Source organism: Tamandua tetradactyla, chromosome 16 (assembly GCF_023851605.1).
Source record: "Tamandua tetradactyla isolate mTamTet1 chromosome 16, mTamTet1.pri, whole genome shotgun sequence".
Taxonomy (NCBI): Eukaryota; Metazoa; Chordata; class Mammalia; order Pilosa; family Myrmecophagidae; genus Tamandua; species Tamandua tetradactyla.
Window position 1 is genome coordinate 61,982,028 of NC_135342.1, and position 17,032 is coordinate 61,999,059.

Below are 17,032 nucleotides of genomic sequence, written 5' to 3' on the forward strand. Positions count from 1 at the left end.
TATTACTCTGATTTTTAAAAAAAACGATGACTTTGTTCTGTTTATAAATATAATACATGCTTATTTATAATACATGGTCAGCATCAAGGGATTGAGAAAACCCCTAGAATGAACTGGGACTCAGCATCAGGGGATTGAGAAAACCTTCTCGACCAAAAGGGGGAAGAGTGAAATGAGACAAAATAAAGTGTCAATGGCTGAGAGATTCCAAACAGAGTTGAGAGGTTATCTTGGAGGTTATTCTTACGTATTAAATAGATATCACCTTATTAGTCAAGATGTAGTGGAGAGGCTGGAGGGAACTGCCTGAAAATGTGGACTGTGTTCCAGTAGCCATGTTTCTTGAAGATAATTGTATAAGGATATAGCTTTCACAATGTGACTGTGTGATTGTGAAAACCTTGTGTCTCATGCTCCTTTTATCTGCCTTATCAACAGACCAGTAAAACATGGAATAAAGATGAATAATAGGGGGAACAAATGTCAAAATAAATTTAGATTGAAATGCTGGTGATCGGTGAGGGGGAGTGGTGGGGGGTATGGTATGTATGAATTTTTTTCTTTTTATTTCTTTTTCTGAATAGATGCAGATGTTCCAAAAATGATCATGATTGATGAATATGCAACTGTGTGATGATATTGTAAATTACTGATTTTATATGTAGAACAAAATGATCAAAAGTTAGGAATGTTTGTGTTTGGTGTTTTTTGATATTTTGAAAAAAATTTAAAAATTAATAAAAAGAAAAGAGTAAAGTAATGCACAAAAGTAAAAAGAATAAAGCAATAAATTACCCAACATCTAACCCCCTTAGAAATAAGCAGTGTTAAATTAACATTGTTAAACATTCAAAATAATTCCGTGCATATATATTTAGTAGAAAATTGGATGGATGCTTAAGAAATGAATGAGTTTAAGAATGGGATTATATTAACTGATTTTGTAAGTAAAATATTTGTTGTATTTGAGTTTATTAGAAGAAAACTAAAGTGAAATTAGTAAAATTATGTAATATTTGATAACATGAAATGTATTTAATACATACAAGTTTGGGGCATAAGAGTTGATGGTTAATTTTAATTTTATTTTAATGAACATGAGAAAATGAAATTAAAGTAAAACTAAGAACTAACAAATCTTAGATATTGTTCTTCATTCTAAGAGTTCCTAAAAGATCTTTCTAAGGTCAAAATGAGATTAAATTATTGAGTCATTGAACTTGTGTTCACTCACTAGATGCTATGAATTGCATCCCTGCTCTGAAAAATGAGTTAATTGTTTTTTTTAAAACTTCCTCCCACTTTCCTATGCTCTATCTCCTGAGTTTTGTTGCTTATGTTTTTCCTTTCAGATTTATAGCCATAATTCACCCTGTTGTTTTTAGCCTTAGCCCAGGCTCAGTTTTACTTCAAGATCTTTTTTATTCATTTCATCAAGGTTTTTAGTTTTTTTTTTTTAATTGTATTACTATAACATATATCCAAAGCAAAGAAATAAAAAAGCAATAGTTTTCAAAGCAGTCTTGAACAAGTAGTTACAGGACAGATCTCAGAGTTTGTCATGGGCTCATACGATCCTCTCAGATTTTTCCTTCTAACTGATCCAGAATATAGGAGGCTAGAAGGCTTAAATATTTTTTTATCACCACAATTGACTTTTTTTCTTTCTTTTTGGTGAAAAATAACATATATACAAAAACAATTAATTTCAATGCACAGCACCACAATTAGTTGTAGAACATATTTCAGACTTTGATGTGGGTTACAGTTCTACAATTTTAGGTTTTTAATCTAGCTTCTCTAAGATACTGGAGACTAAAAGAGATACCAGTTTAATGATTCAGCAACCATACTCATTTGTTAAATCCTGTCTTCTCTGTATAACTCCACCATTACCTTTGATCTTTCTATCCCTCTCTTTAGGGGTGTTTGGGCTATGGCCATTCTAACCTTTTCATATCATAAGGGTCTGCCACTAATATGGAGTAGACAGAACTATCTGATATTCTGGAGAGGCTGGGCCCTCTCGGTTTCAGGACTTACCTGGTCCAGGGACCCATCTGGAGGTTGTAGGTTTCTAGAAAGTTACAGTAGTAGGTGGAACCCTTGTGGAATCTTACATATTGCCCTTGGTGTTCTTTATGATTGGCTGGAATGGTCTTGGTTGGGGTTTGGCAGGTTATGATAGGTAGCAATGTCTAACTGAAGCTTGCATAAGAGCAACCTCCAGAGTAGCCTCTCGAGTTTATTTGAACTCTGTCAGCTACTGATACTTTTATTAGTTATACTTCTTTTCCCCCATTTGGTCAGGTTGAAATTGTTGATCCCACAGTGCCAGGGCTGGTTTCATCCCTGGGAGTCATCTCCCACATTGCCAGGGAGACTTTCACCTCTGGATGTCATGCCCCATGTAGGGGGGAGGGCATTGATTTCACTTGCAGAGTTGGGCTTAGAGACTGAGGCCACATCTGAGCAACAAAAGAGGTGCTCCAGAAGTGACTCTTAAGCATACCTATAGGTAGGCTAAGCTTCTCCACTACACTACATAATCTTTACAAGAGTAAGCCTCAAGATCAAGGGCATGGCCTATTAATTTGTATGTCCCTAAAGTTTGACACAGTACCAGGGGTTTTCCTGATGATAAAGTTTAGTAGTTCCATATTTTCTCTCTTATCCCTCAAGGGACTTTGCCAATACTTTTTAATTATCTGCTTGATATACTCTAAGATGTATCCAGGTATTACATTAGGCTATACAGGATTAAAGGACTGCTTTCTTATTCTGGGCTTCCTGTGTTTCGGTTGTTCAAATGAACTATGCAGATAGGTTGAGTTAGATTATGTGCTACAGAAAATTTCAATTTCAGACCAAATAAACCTTTCTTCCTTTGGTCTCAAAAAGTATATGTGATTCTAAAACATAGGCATTGTCTTCCTTACTCCCGTGTTCTGAATTACTTTAACCCCAATCTCATCAGCTTCATTCTTATCTCTAAATATCAGGTTTTATGTATATGTGTATATATATAAAACAGTCTCTCAAAATTCAGAAATAATAATTACCACTCTGGACTAAATGTGTCTGCTATAAAAGCTTACAATCTAGGCCTGTTTTCTTGAAAGCATTTTGTTGTTCTTTTGTTTCTGCCTTATTTTGCCTCACCAAAACTCCAACATATTCATTCACATTGTTGCTCGCCTCAAGAATTTGTTCCTTTTTTGTAGTGGCACAGCATTCGTTCATAAGTATACACCATATTCGCCAATCTATTTCTCAGTCAGTACATCCTTCAGCCACCTGCATTCATCAGAGATTATGTGTAGTGCCCTAAGTCCACAGTCTATCAACACTCTGAATTATAATTTTGTTGTTCCATGAGAAAGAAAACCAGTAAACACACTGTGCTGGTTTGAAAGGATGTATATCCCCTAGAAAAGCCATGTTTAAATCTAAATCCCATTTCGTAAAGGCAGAATAATCCCTATTATTACTGTATGTTTGAATCTATAATCAGATCATCTCCCTGGAGATATGATTTAATCAAGAATGGTTGTTAAGCTGGATTAGGTGACAACATGTCTCCACCGTTTTGGGTGGGTCTTGATAAGTTTCTGGAGTCCTATAAAAGAGGAAACATTTTGGAGAATGAAAGAGATTCAGAGAGAGCAGAGAATGCTGCAGCACCACGAAGCAGAGTCCATCAACCAGCGCTTTGAAGATGAAAAAGAAAAATACCTCCTGGGGCGCTTCATGAAACGGGAAGCCAGGAGAGAAAGCCACCAGATGATGCTGTGCTTGCCATGTGTCCTTCCACCTGAGGGAGAACGCATGACTGTGTTCACCATGTGCCTTCTCAGATGAGAGAGAAACCCTGAGCTTCATCGGCCTTTTTGAACCAATGTATCTTTTCCTGGATGCCTTTGATTGAACATTTCTGTAGACTTGCTTTAATGGAGATATTTTCTTGGCGTTAGAACTGTAAACTAGCAACTTATTTAATTTCCCCTTTTAAATGCAGTTCCTTTTCTGGTATATTGCATTCCGACAGCTAGCAAACTAGAACACACACCCTCACCAAAAAGGAAATATAAGCCTCCTCTTAACTCTTGTTCCTCCCCCATTATTTACCTCTGATGTTGCTGTGGTAGTGCTGATGTTTTTCTTTTAAACATAGCCCATAGCATGCAATAGCAATTTTCCTCCTGTACCCTGGACTTAAACACTCTTTGTACACGAATCATACCTTTGAAATAATTCTTGCAAGAACTAATTTATATTTCTAGTGTTACTCAGTGGGACTTGTAGGTCTCTGTTAATCAGTGGGACGCGTAGGGCTATACAACCCCTTTAAATCTTGTTAATCTTCAATATGGTGATAATACTTATATACTCACTAGAGAACCACCTGCGCTTCTATCTGTTTCCTTATGTTCTAGTTTGCTAGCTGGCAGAGTGCAATATACCAGAAATGGAATGGCTTTTAAGAAGGAGAATGTAATAAGTTACAAGTTTATACTTCTAAGGCCATGAAAATATCCCAGTTAAAGCAAGTCTATAGAAATGTCCAATCTAAGGCATCCAAGGACAAATACCTTGATTCAGGAAGGGCAGTGAGGTTCAGGGTTTCTCTCTCAAGTGGAAAGACACATGCTGAACACAGTCAGGATTCTTCTTTCATCTGGAAACGCATGTGGCAAACATGGTGGCATCTGCCAGCTTTCTCTCCAGGCCTCTTGTTTCATTAAGCTCCCTAGGAGGCGTTTTCCTTCTTCATCTCTCCAAAGGTCGCTGGCTGCTGGACTCTGCTTCTTGTGGCTATGTCATTCTTCTCAGCTCTTTCTGAATCTCCAGCTTTCTCTAAAATAATTCCTCTTTTATAGGATTCCAGTAAATTAATCAAAACCCACCTAGAATGGGTGGAGACACATCTCCACCTAATCACATTTAATACCCACACTTGATTCAGTCACACTGATTTAGCCTTCACTGTGCCAAGTTAACGGTGCCTTACAGGATTGTGTTTTTTGTTTTTGTATTTTTGTGTGTGTTTAGTTTTTAATCTCAGTTTAAATTAACTAGCTGCTACTGCTTCTTGTTTTTCTTTTCTTATTAAATTGTCTTCCTTATTTTAGGGGAGAGACATTTAGATTAAATGTTGTACAGTTTGCCACTTATATACAACACTACATGCCCACAAAATGCATCAGGTCAGTACTGTATTTTTTAAATCCCTTGAAATGATTTCAGGGCTAAAATTATTTGTATTGTCTCTAAAATTGCTTCTGATAATTATTGTTTGAGCACTGAAATCTTAAAACTGCTGAACAACGCTTACTTAAACTTTTTCTCATGAAATGTCTGATGCTGAGTTATTTTGAATAGAAATACTTTACTTATCAAAAGCAAATCTAGGGTGGTGCGACGGTGGCTCAGTGGCAGGATTCTCGCCTGCCATGCCAGAGACTCAGGTTCCATTCTTGGTGCCTGCCCATGTAAAAAAAAAAAAAAAGCAAATCTTAACAAGAGTGTTTGGAAAAGGAATGATAGTTCTCTTCTTCCTGATTCTATACTCAGCATAGCTTGATGGAATTAAAATAACCCTGTTTCATTCTGGTGAGCCTGCTAGGTAATACAAGAATTGGACAGATAGTAATTTGTTATCTTTAATATAGTGAAATGAATTAAGATATTATAGAATTAAATGTTACTTCTTACTAGTATTGTACTGGTTGATCTAAATTTATAGACTATGGAAATGGCAAAAAAAATGTTGAAAACGGGACAAATATATGGTGAATTTAAAAAAATACATAGGTGAATTTTGGTCTGAATACCTTGAGGTGTTTTTAAACTTCTACACCAAGTCATACACTATGATTTATTTTTTGTTTAGCTTCAAAATAATGAATTGTTTGCAAATCACTAGTAATTCTCATTGAATTATTTTGTTAGCTATAGCCCATAATTTTGTAATTAATGCTGTGTACCTATTTTTGTCATTTCTTCCTTAGATTATTGAACTGAATCATTGGTGTATTTTTGGAAGTTATACAAATAATAGGAAAAGGATATTTCAGTATTTGCTTCATGGGAGGGAGGTGACTAATTATTTTAGCAGAAATTAGGAGAAAATGGGGATCTAAGGAATTTAGTAGAAAAACTTGGAAAGTTCTGCATTAGAATATGATTGGTATAATACACAGATACTTGTATTAAATTTGGAGCCATAGTCAGAAGACTCAGATCATAATTGCCTTATTTTTCTGTTTCCTTAACTATTGTAATTTCCACTTTTATAAGAATTTTTATTTAAAATATATAATTCTTTTAGATAAATTTATTTTTTAACAGTCAAAAATACTTGCTTTTGTAGTCTACAACCTTTAAAATGTTTGTGTTGCCTTAGGGCTGATAAAAAGAAACACTGAAAATTGAGATGAAACCTTGGTGCAGCAAAATACAAGTAATGCAGTTAACTGTTTAAAAAAATAAATAAATGCTATAGCCTATTTATATGATAATTCTCTAAATGGGGAAACATTTGGCTGCATTCACATAAACATTTATATTTTGTTATCAAATGAAAAACTTGTATCTTTGACAACATTCATAAATAAAGCAGAATTTCTTTTTTTCTTGTCTGAATATGGTTGTTTCATACCTATAAGTAACGTATCATTAGTATTAGTGCTATAACAAAAACAATTCATTTGTAACTAGCATGGTTCAGAACATAATTTTTAAAAAAAATTGTAATGTTTTTATTTATAATTTCAAACCTTTCACAGAATGTATCAGGAATTTCATGAATTTGTTTTCAGTGGAACTACTCTTTCTTTTTACTATGATAGGTTGTTTAACAGACCATGCACTCTTATACATGAAAATCTCTTCTTGTAGAACACTGACACTCATTCCAAGTTGCAGTGTCTTTTTTTTTTTGGACTGAATATATTTACATTCCTCTGAATGGTATTGATAAGGCTCAGAAGAGAATCTCAGTGAAATAAAAGTAATATTTATTCATGGTGATCAATAAAATTATTTGCCTAACTTAAGAATACTAACTACTGTGTGTAACTCTCAGTTTGACATAAAATGACAGAGAAGAGTCTACCTGTGAAAATATGTTGGTTTATTTTCGGTGCCTTAGGATGCATTCAAAGATAATTGGTTTGGGGAAGACACCGTATAATTTTAAATTAACCTCCGTGTTGTAAATGTGTTTTATGTTTAAGTAAAGAGGAAAATTTTTTGAAAAAAAAAAAAAAAGGAAGATCCACCTGGAATGGGTAGAGACATGTCTCCACATAATCAAGTTTAATTTCCACACTTAATTGAGTCACATCTGCATGTAGATAATCAAATTAAAGTTTCCAACATCTAGTACTGAATAGGAATTAGAAGAAGCAGCTGTTATTACAAAATGGGATTAGGATTAAAACATGGCTTTTCTAGGATAAATAAACCTTTCAAACCAGCACACCTTACATTGGAGTTCAACCTTATTAACTAACCATTCACCATCTCTGGCTTCTCTATATAGCTGAGTCTCCTATATTCTGTATTATAAGTGTCTGATTTTACCTTTACCATGGTCATAAAAGTAGAATCATACAGTATCTATCCTTTTGTGTCTGGCTTATTTCACTCAGCATTATGTCCTCAAGGCTCATCCATCTTGCTATGTGGTTCAGGACGTCATTTCACCTTAGTGGTGCATAATATTTCTTCGTATGTATGTACCACATTTTGTTAATCCTCTCATCTGTTGATGGGCATTTGGTTTGTTTCCATCTTTTTGCGATTGTGAATGATGCTGCTATGAACATCGGTGTACACGTCTGTTTGTGTCATTGCTTTCAGCTCTTCTGGGCACATACCAAGCAGTGCTATTGCTAGATCTTAGGGCAACTTGATATTTAGTTTCCTAAGGAACCACTAAACAGCCTTCCATAGTGGCTGCACCATTATATATTCCCACTAGCAGTATGTAAGTGTCCCAATTTCTTCACATCCTCTTCAACATTTATAGTTTCCTGTTTGTTTAATAGCAGCCTTCTTATAGGTGTGAGATGGTATCTCATTGTAATCTTGATCTGCATTTCCCATATACTCAATGAAAATGAACATCTCTTCATGTGCTTTTGAACCATCTGTATTTGCTCTTCATAAAAATGCCTGTTCATATCTTTAGCCCATTTTATAATTAGATTGTTTGTTCTTTTGTTGTTAAGTTGTATGATTTCTTTGTGTATACAGGATATCAAACCTTTGTCCAATATGTGATTTCCAAATATTTTCTCCCATTGAGTTGGCTGCCTCTTCACCTTTCTGACAAAGTCTTTTGAGGTGCAGAAGCATTTGATTTTGAGGAGTTCCCATTTATCTGTTTTTTCTTTTGTTGTTTGTGCTTTGGGTGTAGAGTTCAGGAAGCTACTTCTGTTACTAGGTCTTGAAGATGTTTCCCTACATTTTCTTCTAGAAGCTTTATGGTGCTAGTTCTTATATTTAGATGTTTGATCCACTTTGAGTTAATTTTTTTGTTTATTTTTTTGTTTTGTATTTTTTGAGTTTATTTTTATATAGGCTGTAAGATAGGGGTCCTCTTTCATTCTTCTGGCTATTGATATTCAGTTCTTCCATGCCCATTTATTGAAAAGACTATTTTGTCCCAGTTCAGAGGAGTTGGGGGCCTTGTCAAAAATCAGTTGACTGTAGATTTGTGATCTATTTCTGCACTCTCTATTTGATTCCATTGGTCAATGCTTCTACCATTGTGCCAGTATCATGCTGTTTTGACCACTGTGGGTTTATAATAGATTTTAAAATCAGGGAGTGTTAATCCTCCCACTCCATTCTTCTTCTTTTAGAATGCTTTTAGCTATTCAGGGTCTCTTTTCCTTCCAAATGAATTTGGTGACTAGCTTTTCCAAGTCTTCAAAGTAGGCTGTTGGAATTAAAATTGTACTATGTTGAATCTGTAGATGAATTTGGGTAGAATTGACATCTTAACTATATTTAGCCTTCCTCTCCATAAGCAAGGAATGTCTTTCTACCCGATTAAATCTTTGATTTCTTTTAGCAGTGTTATGTAGTTTTCTGTGTACAATCCTTTACGTCCTTAGTTAAGTTCATTCCTAAGTACTTGATTCTTTTAGTTGGTATTTTGAATAGGATTTTTTCCTTAAGTGACTCCTCAGTTCTGTGATTGAGTGTGCATAGAAATGTTACTGATTTTTGCATATTAATTTTATATCCCGCCACCTTGCTGAATTTGCTTATTTAGCGCAGGTAACTTTGCTGTAGATTTCTTAGAATCTTTCAAGCATAGTATCATGTCATCTGCAAATAATGTGAGTTTTACTTCTTCCTTTCCAATTTAGATGCCTTTTATCTCTTTGTCCTGCCTAATTGATCTGGCTAGATCTTCCAGCACAGTGTTGAAGTGTAGTGGTGACAGTGGGCATCCTTGTCTTGTTCCTGATCTTAGGGGGAAAGCTTTCATTCTCTCTCCATAGAGTACAATGCTGGCTGTCGGTTTTTCATATGTTCCCTTTATGTTATTGAGGTAGTTACCTTTGATTCCTATCTTTTGGAGTGTTTTAATCAGAAAAGGATGCTGAATTTTGTCTGATGCTTTTTCAGCATCAATTGGGATGATTATGTGATTTTTCCCTTTCGATTTGTTAATATGCTCTATTACATTAATTGATTTCTTGTGTTGAACCATCCTTGCATCCCTGGTATAAACCCCATTTGGTTGCAGTGTATATAATTCTCTTAATGTGTTGTTGGATTCGATTTGCTAATATTTTCTTAATAATTTTTGCGTCTCTGTTCATTAGGGAGATTGGCCTGTTTGTTTCCTTTCTTATAGCATGTTTCCCTGGTTTTGGTATTAAAATGATACTAGCTTCATAAAATGAGTTAGGCAGTGTTCTGGTTTGAAAGGAAGTATGCCCCCTAGAAAATCCATGTTTTTTTTTTTATTATTAATTAAAAAAAGAATTAACAAAACAATTAGAAATCATTCCATTCTACATGTACAATCAGTAATTCTTAATAACATCACATAGTTGCATATTCATCATTTCTTAGTACATTTGCATCGATTTAGAAAAAGAAATAAAAAGACAACAGAATAAGAATTAAAACAATAATAGAAAGAAAAAAAAAACAAAAAACCTATACCTCACATGCAGCTTCATTCAGTGTTTTAACATAATTGCATTACAATTGGGTAGTATTGTGCTGTCCATTTCTGAGTCTTTATATCCAGTCCCGTTGTACAGTCTGTATCCTTCAGCTCCAATTACCCCTTCTCTTTTTTTTTTTTTTTAATTAATGGAAAAAAAGAAATTAACCCAACATTTAGAAATCATACCATTCTACATATGCAATCAGTAATTCTTAACATCATCACATAGATGCATGATCATCATTACTTAGTACATTTGCATCGGTTTAGAAGAACTAGCAACATAACCGAAAAAGATATAGAATGTTAATATAGAGAAAAAAATAAAAGTAATAATAGTAAAATCAAAACAAAACAAAACAAAACAAAAACCTATAGCTCAGATGCAGCTTCATTCAGTGTTTTAACATGATTACTTTACAATTAGGTATTATTGTGCTGTCCATTTTTGAGTTTTTGTATCTAGTCCTATTGCACAGTCTGTATCCCTTCAGCTCCAATTACCCATTATCTTACCCTGTTTCTACCTCCTGCTGGACTGTGTTACCAAGGACATATTCCAAATTTATTCTCGAATGTCGGTTCACATCAGTGGGACCATACAGTATTTGTCCTTTAGTTTTTGGCTAGACTCACTCAGCATAATGTTCTCTAGGTCCATCCATGTTATTACATGCTTCATAAGTTTATCCTGTCTTAAAGCTGCATAGTATTCCATCATATGTATATACCACAGTTTGTTTAGCCACTCTTCTGTTGATGGAGATTTTGGCTGTTTCCATCTCTTTGCAATTGTAAATAACGCTGCTATAAACATTGGTGTGCAAATGTCCGTTTGTGTCTTTGCCCTTAAGTCCTTTGAGTAGATACCCAGCAATGGTATTGCTGGGTCGTATGGCAATTCTATATTCAGCTTTTTGAGGAACCGGCAAACTGCCTTCCACAGTGGTTGCACCCTTTGACATTCCCACCAACAGTGGATAAATGTGCCTCTTTCTCCGCATCCTCTCCAGCACTTGTCATTTTCTGTTTTGTTGATAATGGCCATTCTGGTGGGTGTGAGATGATATCTCATTGTGGTTTTGATTTGCATTTCTCTAATGGCCAGGGACATTGAGCATCTCTTCATGTGCCTCTTGGCCATCCGTATTTCCTCTTCTGAGAGGTGTCTGTTCAAGTCTTTTTCCCATTTTGTAATTGGGTTGGCTGTCTTTTTGTTGTTGAGATGAACAATCTCTTTATAAATTCTGGATACTAGACCTTTATCTGATATATCATTTCCAAATATTGTCTCCCATTGTGAAGGCTGTCTTTCTACTTTCTTGATGAAGTTCTTTGATGCACAAAAGTGTTTAATTTTGAGGAGTTCCCATTTATTTATTTCCTTCTTCAGTGCTCTTGCTTTAGGTTTAAGGTCCATAAAACCGCCTCCAGTTGTAAGATCCATAAGATATCTCCCAACATTTTCCTCTAACTGTTTTATGGTCTTAGACCTAATGTTTAGATCTTTGATCCATTTTGAGTTAACTTTTGTATAGGGTGTGAGAGATGGGTCTTCTTTCATTCTTTTGCATATGGATATCCAGTTCTCTAGGCACCATTTATTGAAGAGACTGCTCTGTCCCAGGTGAGTTGGCTTGACTGCCTTATCAAAGATCAAATGTCCATAGATGAGAGGGTCTATATCTGAGCACTCTATTCGATTCCATTGGTCGATATATCTATCTTTATGCCAATACCATGCTGTTTTGACCACTGTGGCTTCATAATATGCCTTAAAGTCAGGCAGCGCGAGACCTCCAGCTTCGTTTTTTTTCCTCAAGATGTTTTTAGCAATTCGGGGCACCCTGCCCTTCCAGATAAATTTGCTTATTGGTTTTTCTATTTCTGAAAAATAAGTTGTTGGGATTTTGATTGGTATTGCATTGAATCTGTAAATCAATTTAGGTAGGATTGACATCTTAACTATATTTACTCTTCCAATCCATGAACACGGTATGCCCTTCCATCTATTTAGGTCTTCTGTGATTTCTTTTAGCAGTTTTATGTAGTTTTCTTTATATAGGTTTTTTGTCTCTTTAGTTAAATTTATTCCTAGGTATTTTATTTTTTTAGTTGCGATTGTAAATGGGATTCGTTTCTTGATTTCCCCCAAGCTTGTTCATTGCTAGTGTATAGAAATGCTACAGATTTTTGAGTGTTGATCTTGTAACCTGCTACTTTGCTGTACTCATTTATTAGCTCTAGTAGTTTTGTTGTGGATTTTTCCGGGTTTTCGACGTATAGTATCATATCGTCTGCAAACAGTGATAGTTTTACTTCTTCCTTTCCAATTTTGATGCCTTGTATTTCTTTTTCTTGTCTAATTGCTCTGGCCAGAACCTCCAACACAATGTTGAATAATAGTGGTGATAGTGGACATCCTTGTCTTGTTCCTGATCTTAGGGGGAAAGTTTTCAATTTTTCCCCATTGAGGATGATATTAGCTGTGGGTTTTTCATATATTCCCTCTATCATTTTAAGGAAGTTCCCTTGTATTCCTATCTTTGAAGTGTTTTCAACAGGAAAGGATGTTGAATCTTGTCAAATGCCTTCTCTGCATCAATTGAAATGATCATGTGATTTTTCTGCTTTGATTTGTTGATATGGTGTATTACATTAATTGATTTTCTTATGTTGAACCATCCTTGCATACCTGGGATGAATCCTACTTGGTCATGATGTATAATTCTTTTAATGTGTTGTTGTATACGATTTGCTAGAATTTTATTGAGGATTTTTGCATCTGTATTCATTAGAGAGATTGGCCTGTAGTTTTCTTTTTTTGTAATATCTTTGCCTGGTTTTGGTATGAGGGTGATGTTGGCTTCATAGAATGAATTAGGCAGTTTACCCTCCACTTTGATTTTTTTGAAGAGTTTGAGGAGAATTGGTACTAATTCTTTCTGGAACGTTTGGTAGAATTCACATGTGAAGCCATCTGGTCCTGGACTTTTATTTTTAGGAAGCTTTTAAATGACTAATTCAATTTCTTTACTTGTGATTGGTTTGTTGAGGTCATCTATGTCTTCTTGAGTCAAAGTTGGTTGTTCATGTCTTTCCAGGAACCCGTCCATTTCATCTAAATTATTGTATTTATTAGTGTAAAGTTGTTCATAGTATCCTGTTATTACCTCCTTTATTTCTGTGAGGTCAGTAGTTATGTCTCCTCTTCCATTTCTGATCTTATTTATTTGCATCCTCTCTCTTCTTCTTTTTGTCAATGTTGCTAAGGGCCCATCAATCTTATTGATTTTCTCATAGAACCAACTTCTGGTCTTATTGATTTTCTCTATTGTTTTCATGTTTTCAATTTCATTTATTTCTGCTCTAATCTTTGTTATTTCTTTCCTTTTGCTTGCTTTGGGATTAGTTTGCTGTTCTTTCTCCAGTTCTTCCAAGTGGACAGTTAATTCCTGCATTTTTGCCTTTTCTTCTTTTCTGATATAGGCATTTAGGGCAATAAATTTCCCTCTTAGCACTGCCTTTCCTGCATCCCATAAGTTTTGATATGTTGTGTTTTCATTTTCATTTGCCTCGAGGTATTTACTAATTTCTCTTGCAATTTCTTCTTTGACCCACTCGTTGTTTAAGAGTGTGTTGTTGAGCCTCCACGTATTTGTGAATTTTCTGGCATTCCGCCTATTATTGATTTCCAACTTCATTCCTTTATGGTCCAAGAAAGTGTTGTGTATGATTTCAATCTTTTTAAATTTGTTAAGACTTGCTTTGTGACCCAGCATATGGTCTATCTTTGAGAATGATCCATGAGCACTTGAGAAAAAGGTGTATCCTGCTGTTGTGGGATGTAATGTCCTATAAATGTCTGTTAAGTCTATCTCCTTTATAGTAATATTCAGATTCTCTATTTCTTTATTGATCCTCTGTCTAGATGTTCTGTCCATTGATGAAAGTGGGGAATTGAAGTCTCCAACTATTATGGTATTTGTGTCTATTTCCCTTTTCAGTGTTTGCAGTGTATTCCTCACGTATTTTGGGGCATTCTGGTTCGGTGCATAAATATTTATGATTGTTATGTCTTCTTGTTTAATTGTTCCTTTTATTAGTATATAGTGTCCTTCTTTGTCTCTCTTAACTGTTTTACATTTGAAGTCTAACTTGTTGGATATTAGTATAGCCCCTCCTGCTCTTTTCTGGTTGTTATTTGCATGAAATATCTTTTCCCAACCTTTCACTTTCAACCTATGTTTATCTTTGGGTCTAAGATGTGTTTCCTGTAGACAGCATATAGAAGGATCCTGTTTTTTAATCCATTCTGCCATTCTATGTCTTTTGATTGGGGAATTCAGTCCATTAACATTTAGTGTTATTACTGTTTGGATAATATTTTCCTCTAACATTTTGCCTTTTTTATTATATATATCATATCTGATTTTCCTTCTTTCTACACTCTTCTCCATACCTCTCTCTTCTGTCTTTTCGGTTCTGACTCTAGTACTCCCTTTAGTATTTCTTGCAGAGCTGTTCTCTTGGTCACAAATTCTGTCAGTGACTTTTTGTCTGAGAATGTTTTAATTTCTCCCGCATTTTTGAAGGACAATTTTGCTGGATATAGGAGTCTTGGTTGGCAGTTTTTCTCTTTTAGTAATTGAAATATATCATCCCACTGTCTTCTAGCCTCCATGGTTTCTGCTGAGAAATCTACACATAGTCTTATTGGGTTTCCCTTGTATGTGATGGATTGTTTTTCTCTTGCTGCTTTCAAGATCCTCTCTTTCTCTTTGACCTCTGACATTCTAACTAGTAAGTGTCTTGGAGAATGCGTATTTGGGTCTAATCTCTTTGGGGTGCACTGCACTTCTTGGATCTGTAATTTTAGGTCTTTCATAAGAGTTGGGAAATTTTCAGTGAAAATTTCTTCCATTAGTTTTTCTCCTCCTTTTCCCTTCTCTTCTCCTTCTGGGACACCCACGACACATATATTTGTGCGCTTCATATTGTCCTTGAGTTCCCTGATACCCTGTTCAAATTTTTCAATTCTTTTCCCGATAGTTTCTGTTTGTTTTTGGAGTTTAGATTTTCCATCCTCCATATCCCTAATTCTGTCTTCTGTCTCTTTGAATCTATCATTGTAGGTATCCATTGTTTTTTCTATCTTTTCTACTTTGTCCTTCACTTCCATAAGTTCTGTGATTTGTTTTTTCAGTTTTTCTATTTCTTCTTTATGTTCAGCCCATGTCTTCTTCATGTCCTCCCTCAATTTGTCGATTTCATTTTTGAAGAGGTTTTACATTTCTGTTCGTATATTCAGCAGTAGTTGTCTCAGCTCCTGTATCTCATTTGAACTATTGGTTTGTTCCTTTGACTGGGCCATGTTTTCAATTATTTGAGCGTGATCCGTTATCTTCTGTTGGCGTCTGCGCATTTAGACAGATTTCCCTGGGTATTGGATCCAAAAGTTTGGAAGATTTTTCTGTGAAATCTCTGGGTTCTGTTTTTCTTATCCTGCCCAGTAGGTGGCGCTCGTGGTACACGTTTGTCTGCGGGTCCCACCGGTAAAAGGTGCTGTGGGACCTTTAACTTTGGAAAACTCTCGCTGTCAGGGAGGTTCGCTAGCCTAAGCGGCTTGGAAGAGTGCGAGCCGGCCCGGGGTCCGAACGCGGGGAGGATTGCTGTTCGCCGCAGCCCGGGAAAGCGCCCGTCCGAATTTCCTAGTCAGCCCGGGGCGACAAGCGTGGCGGGAGGGCTCTAGCCGCAACGGCCCGCCCGGGAGAGTGCACGTTCCCGGGGAATCACGGGTTTGGAAGGGGCCTCCCCCACCCGTCACCGTTCTCCGCGGCCTGGGGATTTCCGATCCAATTCTCTCAGTTGGTCCGGGGGACCGCGCGTGGTGTGGGCGCCAGCCGCTGCGGGTTCAGGGGACCGCCTCTCCAATTCTCCCAGCCGGCCCGGGAAGGGGGAAGGGAGTGACTCCGGCCACTTGCCGCCCCGCCCGGTGAAGCCCGCGCGCCTCGGCGATCTCACCCGAGCGGCTTCTCTCAGCCAGCCAGCCGTTCCAGGATGGGGTACGCTGTCTTTTTTTTTCTCTGTTGTGGCTTTGGGAGCTGTTCTGTATCGTTTCTACTCCCCTAGTAGCTGTCCTGAAGAAGAAACTAAGATCCGCGCGTCTTACTAAGCCGCCATCTTCTCCGGAACGAAAGAGAGGATCAAAATTTGATGGTCGTCTCCAAGAAAAGCACTTGTGTGACTGTTTGAGTTGAGAGCGGAAGTAATCGGTTTTTTCATGGAAAACCCTTTTTACCGTAGCTCCGTAAGCAGAATCTCCCCCCGCTCGGGGTTGGACGCCATTGTGCTCCGCTCTGGACTCCGCACCTGGACGCGGGCCGCCATAGGGAGGAGGCGGGACAGAACTCGGGATGGGGGTGAGAAGCAGGGAAAGAAAAGAAAGAAAGAAAAAAAAAAAACTTAGGGATTCATGAGGCACAGCCCCTGTTAGAGGCTCTGCTTATTATGCCCAGTTCATCGGAGAGTGGCGGGGAGCGAGAACACTTGTAGGGGGCTCCCTCTCGCTCTCCGCCCGCCGCCGCCCGCGTCAGACTCTGCTCGCTCAGTCGTTCCCTCTGGGCGACGCCAGGAGCCGCCTCTAGCCTCTCAGTGTGAGGCACTACGGCCGCGAAAAGCCATGTTTTAATCAAAATATCATTTCATAAAGGTAGAATAATCTCTATTCAATACTGTATGTTTGAAACTGTAATCAGATCATCTCCCTGGATGATGGGATTTAGTCAAGAGTGGTTGTTAAACTGGATTAGAGGACGACATGCCTCCACC

The 17,032-nt window shown here is 36.8% G+C and overlaps 1 protein-coding gene across 4 annotated transcripts in view; it reads left to right on the forward strand.

Annotated features, from left to right (window-relative positions):
- Window positions 1-17,032, forward strand: part of NFATC3 (nuclear factor of activated T cells 3) — a 203,977-nt gene that overhangs the window by 77,573 nt on the left and 109,372 nt on the right. The gene's annotated exons all lie outside the window — the stretch shown is intronic.